We start from the raw sequence: 10,279 nt of genomic DNA, 5'->3' as shown, positions 1-10,279 counted from the left end.
CTGGGAGCAGCTTGAAGGGGCGTTAAGGGGAAGGGAGAGGGCGCAGGGAGCGGGGCTGGGCTGCGGCTCCGTGTCCCCAGCCCCACGCTCCTTAGGCTGCATTTCTTATTTCACCTGACAGCCACTTCCAATTTGAGGCAGTGCCATGGAAGAGACCAGGAAAGCAATGAAAACCCTTCTGCAAATCCATCCTTTACGCCCGCTCCTTAAGGAAGAGCTCATGCTTGGCATGGCTGACTTTTATGTCATTGTTTAGGGAGACAAGGTGTGTTTCATTAAAAAATATTTGGACTATTTACCCATTAAAAAAATAAATAACAAACAGCTTTAAAATAAACAAGTTTATAATAAACAACTTCAAAACTTTGTTAATGAAAAGAGGAAGACAAGGCAAGGCTATGCAGCCACCACACTGAGCTCTGAGATCATTGAATCAAGTCCTGAAATTCAGAAGAGAGGGAGAAGAGAGAATGTTTGGAAAATATTGAAGTTGGGAAAAACACCTACAACATTTAGGAAAATAATATATAGTTAAATCATACAAAAAAATATTTGGTTTCTTTTGGGGAAAAGGGAGAACATTTGGAATTAAGGCCATGAACATATTCATGTCTAGGGCCATCCATGTATTTAATGCACACATTAAATATTGGTATAAATACTAACACATAGATCAAATATAATTCATTCCCTAAATTAACTTTAATTAGAGAATCAGACTTTCCAGAGGAGGCAAAAAGCTCTGGGTACCTCAATACTCTGAATTTTTTCAGGGTGATCCAGCAATCCCCGTTCCATAATGCCAGCTCATTAAGGGCACCTTGCAGTCTGCTCAGATTTGTCTATGACACCTAAGGAAAAAACAAGGGTGAAAAAGTGTTATGGACTGCATTCAATTCTATGAAGTATTTCCACAAAATACATCAGGATAGAATTTTCTTTTTTTACTGATTCCTAAGAAAACTCCTTTATCTCCCATCCAACCTCCTGTCTCATAAAAAGTCACCAAACGGGAAGAAGGACTTTGCAGAGCATCTCTCAGATGTCGCTTACCTCTGTTATGTGCTCTGAGTGCAGTCCTGGTGACCTTGGATTAGAGAATTCCACCAGGGAAGATGTCTCAGACCCTCCAGTCATCCCTCCCATCACTAACCTTCACCCACTGCTCCTTGGAGAATTCCCAGGGCTTTGGCTTTGGGACACAGGGTGTGGAACAGTCACCTGAAGCCAGAGGGGGGTCCTGCAGATTCACTGGGTGGACTTCACTGCATTGTAAAATACTATTTTTTTTTTACTTTTACTTTATCTGGGAATGACAAATTCCTAAATTTGTATAGGGCTGCTGTTCTGCCTCTTTCTGGTGAGCCTCAAAAATACCGAGTCAGATATCCCAAAGCCTGCAACTGCTTTTATCCCCCAAACAACCTCCTACTGCAATTTTGTCCCTCTCCAGTGTGGAAGAGGAGCCATCAGGAACTTCTGTTGCCAACAGCATTGTGGAAAACTGTTGATTTAGGCTGTGCTGAGGTTTGCTCTGCAGCTCAATAACTCACAAGTGTCCAAATGAGCTCTGCATTGACAGCATTATTGGTGCCCCTGCTAATCCTACAAAACACACCAAACTACAGAACAGCATTTTGATTAAATTCCTCAACTTTCCATGATCCTAGATGCTGTTTTATGCATGACCTTGAATGCACATAACCAGAAATTTTCAATTCACAGAGACCTTCTCTTTGCAAAATATGGTAAGTGCATCAGGAGCGGATGTCTCAGTAACAGCATCCAAAATTTAATCAAAGATTGCCTTGGACAACTGCAGAAAGTCAGGCTCTCCCTCAGTGAGATAACTTGCCAGAATACTCATTGCAAAGGTTGCCAGAGAGGTGACTGAATACACAGGCTGAAATTACTTCCCTGGGCTTTCCTTTGTTCCACAGAGGCGCTAAAGTTTTTAATATTACTGTTTATTATAGATGTCCTTTTAGTCTGCAGCACCTCGGGTCAGCTGCGGTGGATCCCGGGGCTGAGACCTCCAGTGGTGCTAAGGAGAAAACATCCCCTTAAACTCCCTGAACAAAGGGTATCAAAGATCCCCACAACCCCAGAGCAGGGAGGAAACTGCACAGACAGTGCCATGGGGAGCAAGGACTGGGGGCTTTTCCCCAGCAAAAGCACAGGCCCTGGGGGAGATTTATGAGGGAGTCACTGCCACCAGCACAAGCACCAGCTTTTCCACATAGAATAATGACGGAAATTTAATTGTTTAACCAACTACAATTAAGTCATGGCAGCCCAGCCCTGGGTGCTACACTGAGCTCTGCCCCATGGCTGGTCCAGCCAGCACCTCCCTAAAACTAGCAGATCCAGTTTTTCCATCTCCAGGACAAAACAGCCTCAAAACACCAAGCTTAGTCTGGGAGGTGTTAGCAAACCCAAGGGAATTTGGATTTCTTTATGAGCTCCTCAACACATAAAATCACTCATGCTCTGCAAGAAGCTGGTCTGCTCATCTGGCACGGAACTCCCGCAGGTTCAGCGTGCAAAAGCCGTTTGGAACAATAAGGTGGAATGCAACAGTTTGTATTGTGAAACCCCCGATATCTTCAATATTTACATCTGCTGGCCCCAGATCTCCGCTCTGCACCCCATTTCCCAGGCCCTGTCCCTGGCAGGAGCTCAGCACACAGTGGCACTGATGTGCAGGGCCAGGCAGCTGCCAAAGCACAGCGGCACGGAGAGACCCGGAGCATCGGAGCACGCAAACCTTCCAGCCAGCAGGCACCACCAGGAGCAGCAACCTGGAGGGACAGGGAGCATGGAAATGTGCTCTTTCACGGTTATTCAGGGATGTTTCATCCACTTCTTTATTAGTATTCCACCCTAAACATGCACTGAAGCAACTGGATGCTAAGAAAGGATGGACTTAACAGAGCATTCATTTTTTTTTTTTAATATTTTTTTGTCCTCAGCACCCAGGCTGTTTCAAATTAAAGAGAATCCGGCTTCAGGAGTCGGTGCTATTTTAATCATTCCAATGTGTCCAGTATGGGAGATGAACTCAAAAGGTGAATATTAAAAGTAGTTGTGGAATTCAGTCATTTCACGAATGAACACATAATAGCCAAAGGCAAAACCGGAAGGCAACTTCACTTCCAATCAGTGTTTTCATTTTATTGAAACCAGATTGGAATTCCTGGAAAGAAGCCTACATATCACATCTTTAATACTAATTTTCATATACTCCAGTAAAACTGTCAGGGTGAATCAGTTGTTGAAGAAAGCTTCCTGTATAATTTACAGATGTACCTCCCTGTAGCCTGCGATTCCGTCCTGAATCAGAAATGTGGTTTTGATCACGCTCACAGATTTCCTCTCACCTGTGCAGGTTTGCCTCGGCTCTAATTTGATTATTAAAATGGGATGTTTTATGGCAAAGCTGGTGATAAAAGTGAGCCAGCTGCTGTGTACCAGCCAGGCTTTCCTTACGTGCTGCTGTACATCCCCACATACACCTCGCAGAGGAGCTGCACGTCTGAACACGGACACACAACCCCAAATCCATCTTCTCAGCATGGAACAACCCCGGGAAACCAAACCACTCCGTCTGCTTGATGCAAACACCTCTCTGAAAACCATCAAAGAATCGATAAGTGGCATTTCCAACGGGAGATAGCAACCCTTGGATGGTGGCTGTAAGAGCCTTTCCTCCCAAGCCCCACCACAAACCCAGCGCTGTGTGTTTGAAGCGGGGGCCAGCGAGGCTGGGTGGCCACCAGCCACAGAGGCCGCTCCGTTTTGCACTGATAGCTGCTCTTTTTTGTTTCCCCACGAGCCACCAGGCTGCCAAATCCTCCTACCAAATCCCTTCCCTGCAAGCTCGAAGAAGAAAGGAGGGCGAGAACACTCGGGAGCACCCCCCTCCCCGTATGTTAATTCTCTCAAGTGCTGCATTATTCCCCCACGGAGAAGGAGGGATGGGGTCAGCAGTGGGATGTGCTGTTGCTGTAGGGTGGCTCCAGCTTTAGGAAGTGTCAGCACTTCCATTAAAGCTCCATTAATCTGGGGTTTGTAACTCATCTCTAAAAATTTGCTCAGGCTGCAGGAACTTGGCAAACAAGGAGCGTGTTGTGGATTTTTGTTGTTATCCCCCTGCAGTTGTCAAAAAATCCATGGTTTGGCTGCTTCTGAGGCATCTTTTGACACATGTATAAAATGTTTATTAGTTTTAGACATTTTTGGGCTTGTAAAACTCAAAATTATCTTCATTATTAAAAAATGAAATTTAAGGAAGCTGGAGGGCATCTCTAGAGACTTTGACACAAATCCTGACAAGGCCACATGTATAAATAAGAGTTTCCTTGTTCCAGACCTGTCTCCATCCATGTTCTTCACAAAACCGGGGACACTGCACTGGCACAGGGGAAAATCTTTGGGAAAAGTGAGGCAGCACCAGGTGAGTTGGTGAAGCCATGGACAGGAGGTGGTGGTGCATCCCAGCCTGCTCCACAACTGGGAGAAGAGCCCCCTGATCCCCTCCCCATATTCCAGCACCACAGGATCCAGCCACAGGTGATAGAAAAATCTGAGCAGAACGTTGAAATCTGGTATTAAATATTGCAGTCTGTACTTAAACAATCTACTTGTGGGAGAGGGAGGAGAGAAAGTGCAGGAAAATAGCTGAGGAGCCAGTGGTTAACCAGCCAAATATCACATACAACATGTTCCTTGAGCCAAAACCTCAATTTGGCTTTTTGGGGTGAAGATATGTTGTGTTCTGGCACTGGGAGTGGGGTAGTAGTGCCCTGGCATCCAAGTCCCAGCACCACAAAACAGCAGGATGTTGAACAGCCCCGCCCCAAAATAAACCAGAATATACCCACTCCAACTTCTCTTTGCATTTGAATTTCTGTCAGCACCATCTATTTCAACCCTTGATGCTTTTTGGGTTTTGTTCCAAAATGTAGGATGATTTTCTTATTTTCAGTATTAAAAAAACGTGCTTTAAAAATGTAGCAGCACAAGTGGGTTAATGCAAGAGCCTCTCACCTCCAGAGATGCGGTTTCAAAATCTGGTTGGGCTGTCACATCACGGGCTCAGGGCTCCCTGGCACGTCTGGCTGCAGCCATTCCATCACTGGGATGAAGGGATGGATTATCACAGGGCAAGGCTGCAGCACAACGCAAGAAATGAGGTTAGGAATTATATAAACTTGGAATTCCCCAGTTAGATTCAGCTCTTTCTCCAGCTAACAGCTAAACCCAGCAGCATCCATGTATTTAAAGTATATGGAAGTTGGGTGGAGGTGTTGTTTGCTTGACATCCTGATGGGATTGGGATTTTAAAAACACACATTTAGGTCTGTTCAGCCAGCAAAGTGTGTAAACACACCCTGAGCTTCAAGGCTTTGCTTAAAAATTTTTGATATCTGATATATTTTAAATATTTATTGCTCATGTTGCATAATGAACTTTGAAAGGTGATGTTTTTAAGGATGCTGAGGCCCGGAGTGGTGCCTACACCTGGAGTTTGGGGTGTTGTGGAAGAAACTCTCTGAGCACCAAGGATGCATCACTGCACTCCCAGCCAATAACAATAATCCATATATCCCTCTGGAGCTCTTCCCTGCAGGGTGGGATGAAAGTCCTAGTAGGTATCCAGCACTCCCTATGGAATGGGGAAAAAACAAACAAATAAAAAAAAGAAGATATTGTTTATTTCTGTTGTGACAGAAGAAAACCAAGAATTTTTAGCATCCCCAGACAATTATCAGGCTTGTCTCTCATTGCCTGATTCTGCCTTTTCCCAAAGCCAGACTTACAGATTGATCCCAAGGGATTGCTTCCTCTAGAGTCCTCCAGACATTCGTCTAGAGTTCCTCCTTGAAAAATCCAACCCAAATCCTAATTTTCCTACTCATGCTTCTAATTAAAATATCCCCAAATCTAGCCTGCATCAACCACACACATCCTTATTCTGCATTACTGCCGTCCCTCTGAACAGCTCTTCCTCAGGATTTTCAGACCTGCATGAGTGGAAAATTGGCCTTTCCAGCCAATTTTTTCCAGTGTTGCAGCAACATCAACTTTGAGCAGCTCTCAGTGAATGGATAGAAGCTAAAATTAAAATTATAGTACACGAGCAAAAACCCCATCAAACCCAAATCCTTCAAAAGGCACAGACCTGGAAATTTGCCTTAAACAAGGAAAAGGGTAAATACTGATTTAACCGCCTGTTAAATGCAACTGGAAGTATTTTGCTTCCCAAATTTCCCATTGCAATCTGTGAGAATTCTCTGTGTTTGGTCTCTTTCCATACTTTTCCTTCTCAGCAGATCCCATCATTTCCCAACAGCCCTGGGTGGGTGGGTGGTCCTTCCAGCCTCATAGGACAACTTTTTCCTTTTTGGTTTTGCTGAACTATGTCACAGACCAAAAAATGTCACAACTGGATTTCAAAAGATGAAGATTTTTTTGTCTCTGTCTCCCTTAAAATTTACACAAAGTGATATGAAACTTTTCAGCTTCTTTCTGTGGGTAATACTGAGTTATCAGTGACCAGCCCACAATCCCCTGGGGAAGGCAGGGACATCTCCAGCAGCAATCCAAGGGCATTGGGTGAGCACAGCCCTAAAGACCTTCTGAAGTAACCAGAATAATAGGAGAAACAGGAATATTTCTGTATAATAACACGGAAAATTCAGAAAACCTCAGAAGTTTAACACAAATCTCTAATCTACAAGCATTCACATAAGTGCTTCCTGCAGCATTTTCATTTTGTCAAATTATAAAAAAGGAACTCAGGCCCAGGAGGGACCAAGAAACAGAGAGGAAAGAGAGTCCAAGGTTCCATTTGAGTACCAAAGCTCAAAAAAGGGTTAAAAGGATAGCTCCTGGGAAGCATTTTTTTGTAGTGCTTGGGCATAAAGTAGAGATAAAGCTTGGGATCCTAAGTACAAACTGAGGACTCTGCTTTCCTGGCAGAGCACCAAACCAGCAGATCTGTAACTTCCAGCATGATTTCATCACTGTGGAAACCTGGATTCCACCAGATGAGGCTTCCTGCTGAAACAGTTGTCATTTTCTTGGAGGCTCTGGAAGCAGAACCAAAAGCCTCTTCAGTGTGGACTGTGGAAGGTGGGGAAGGAATAACTCTTTAAAAAAAGAAAAGCATGGAAAGCAAACAGAAATTTCTTAGTTAAAGCCTTGTTCCAAGTGCAGAGTCAGATTTTCTTACCTGAATTTTGGAGAAGCAGCAACTCCCATTCTTTCTGCTTTCCTGGGAGACAAAGAGGACTCTGGTCAAGGAGTGGATGTTGGTGCTGCATTTTTGCCAGGATGTGGCAAGGAATGTCCTCCTGCTCCAGCTCAGTTCCAGCCTTGCCTCAGAAGGTGATTCCTCATTCACCAGGGAAGTGTCACTGGAGGACGCCAAGTGCCTTCCCCAGGGAGTGATTTGGAGGACTCTCCCCAGTGGGAAGTGATCCATTGGGATGAAGGGATGTGCATGAGCCTGACAGCATCTCCCAGCTGGTCACACTTGCAGGATTCCTTTTTTTAAGGACCGAGAAGCTTTGGCATCCAGCAGTGCCCATAAAATCCCGGTTACACAGGGCAAGGAAATGGGAAAATGGGAAGGACACGCTGCCACCTTCACTGTGCCCTTCAGTGTAAATCACAAACCTCAAGAGCTGCTTCTTCAAAAATTCCAACTGGCTTTTCTCCCTTCATTTTGATTTCCAGTGCCTCAAGCAAACGAGCCTGGGGCTGGCAGCGAGCACTGTGCCTTTTGGAGCAGGATGAGGAAAGCCTTTGTCCTGGCTCTGGAGGGCAGCCAGAGCAGAGGCCTCTGCATGGAAAGACGTGTGCCTGAAGAAGGCAATATTTTGTCATATTTTCCCCCTTTTGGTTAGTGTCCAATATCACATCTCGGGTCACCTGGTGAAGACAATGAAAAAGAAAATCCCATTAACACTGGGAATAGTTGCAGAAGGCCAGAAAGAAAAATAGAGGGGCGGAGGGGAAATCAATTTAAAAATCAAAAATAAAACCTTTCTCAAAAAGTGTATCCAAACAGCCAGAACTCAGCAATGTGAATAAAATTATCAGACCCAATAAATATTTTATGCTGCCATTCTAATTGCCAAAAAAAGAAGTTAATTTCTGAAGCAAAGTTTCTCTTTTTTTCATCTTTATTTTTAAACCCCTAACATAATGACTGAATGCCTAATACGAACTTGATAAATTTTTAAAAGCTTTCTTTGGAAAAAAAAAAAAAAAAGAATTCAAAGCTGAACTTGAGCAAGAGACCACAGGGAAGTGTCTAATCTTTAGTCGGACGCCTGGCACAGCCCCGCTCCGGCCGGTGCCAGCATTGCATTCTGACAGAACAAGTGTTGCATGAGATGTGAAGGATGACTCCGGTCTGCCGAAAAACCCTGGAGCAGGTGTTCCTCATCCTCATTTGCAATGGAGCATGGCCCCTGGCTCAGTGAGCTGGAGCAAATGCGCTGGCAGGCCCCATCATGTACCTGCGTGCTGAGATGCACTAATGATAATGGATGCAGGCCTATTAACCAGCCCATTTGTAATGGCACACAACGCTGATTGCTCGGGGAGTGAGTCAGCGCCTTTCCAAGGGGAGCGGGGCATGCCGGGAACCCATGATCCTCCGAGCATCCCTCCTGCTCGCCTGGGTCTACGGCTCTGTTAGTCTTTATTTAATGATACAAATGAATACATGATCTGCTACATGATTACACACCAAGATAAGGCGCCGTGGGCAGCGCTCGGGCTGCGGATCGGCGCCGGATCCGCGTGGGTTTGAGCGGTTCCCTGGTTGGCCTGGGCTTAATCTGAGAAGCACCAACTCCACGGAAGAGTCAAGGGTCCGACAAGCACGCCTAAGCTTGGGGATTTACAGAAAGCTGCTGCTGATCTTTGAGTGAATATTTTGGCGCGTCTAGGGAAAAACATTCTGCTCGGCTTCTACCCTTCATTGCCTGGCTTTCCTTGGGAGGGAAAATCCTCCAAGAATAACCTTTAAAAACTCACACCAGAGCTTAATCGAGGTTTGTGTTGTTCTTAAATAACTCCTCTGATGCGTTTTATATAAACGACTCTTGCTGAAAGCCAGTTCCCCGTTTGTGGAATAATGAGGGAGCTCAGAATGGACGCTCCTGTAAAAAGCACTCGTTAATAAATAGATCACATTACTTGTAGGTACTCCATTCCAGGGCCAGCTTAGTTAAACAGGCCTTGTTGGGCCAGAATATTGCAATCAGCCGAATACACTGTAATTATTATTGTAAACTCAAGGCCTGGATTTGCTGTGTTCTTGGCAAACCCCAATAAGCTGCTTACACTGCCGGCTCTGCAGCAGCTCTTTGGATTCCTCTACAAAATGTGCAAAAGGGCTCTTTTGTTACTTTTTTTTTTTTTTTCCTTGCAAAATAGGTGGTTTGGTTGCCAATCTGGTCTAGCAGGCAAATCTCTCCAATTATTTTCCTTAATAAAATGCCCAGCACACAACACATGGAAATTTATGAGAAAGATCAGCTCTTACCTGAAGTTGTAACAACCACTTTGTATTAGTGCAGTTCCCTATGCAATGCTTCACAAATGAAGCTGTGTAAGCAGGAAAAAAAAAGACAATTTGTGCTCATAAATTCCTGCATCGAAATTATCTGGCCCATTCTGGTGGCTTTACACCACTCCAATAATGCAAACAACTAGAAATAAAGCTTAAAAGTTGACTTAATTAATTATTTGAATATCTTCATATCTAAAAGCAATTATATCCCATCAGCCAGATTGGATCCAACATGCCTAATTTTTTTCTGCTTTTCCCTTGGCAGTAAAAGATATGAGTTTGAATGACCATTCAGCCAAAAAAACCCCAAAACCCACCTAATATAAAAGAGGTCTATACACACCACACCCTCACAGTGGTCAGGTAAAGGCTGCAAATAAATGTCCACATAGATATAAGCAAGAGAAAATCATATTATAGGAAATTGGGTCTGCTGACCCAGGAAATATCTTCTATCTATAGACTTCATAAAGAAAGTGAGAGGAATGAGGAACTTGGCTATTAAATGCAACATCCCATTATTCCCAGTTATCTGTATGAAATTTTGCTGTTCTGATTTTGCTTTTGCTCAACTTGCTGCTTTAAAAACCAAACTTGGCAACCCAATCCCCCACCCCCAAGTCCTCACAACCCCCTTTGCTGGCAGCCATCAAAGGGGCTGGAATTTCTCTATATGTATTGTACAGT

The 10,279-nt window shown here is 44.3% G+C and overlaps 1 long non-coding RNA gene across 1 annotated transcript; it reads right to left on the bottom strand.

Moving 5' to 3' along the window:
• Positions 1-748: 748 nt before the first annotated feature.
• LOC137478598 (uncharacterized) lies at positions 749-9,888 on the bottom strand. Its single transcript, XR_011001694.1, has 3 exons — positions 9,566-9,888; positions 5,050-5,171; positions 749-851 (listed from the first exon to the last, which is right to left on the bottom strand). It is a non-coding gene; the product is annotated as an uncharacterized lncRNA (long non-coding RNA).
• Between the last annotated feature and the right edge of the window lie 391 nt (positions 9,889-10,279).

The sequence above is a fragment of the Anomalospiza imberbis genome, chromosome 8 (genome assembly GCF_031753505.1).
Source record: "Anomalospiza imberbis isolate Cuckoo-Finch-1a 21T00152 chromosome 8, ASM3175350v1, whole genome shotgun sequence".
NCBI lineage: Eukaryota > Metazoa > Chordata > Aves > Passeriformes > Viduidae > Anomalospiza > Anomalospiza imberbis.
This window is presented reverse-complemented; position numbering and strand designations above follow the sequence as displayed.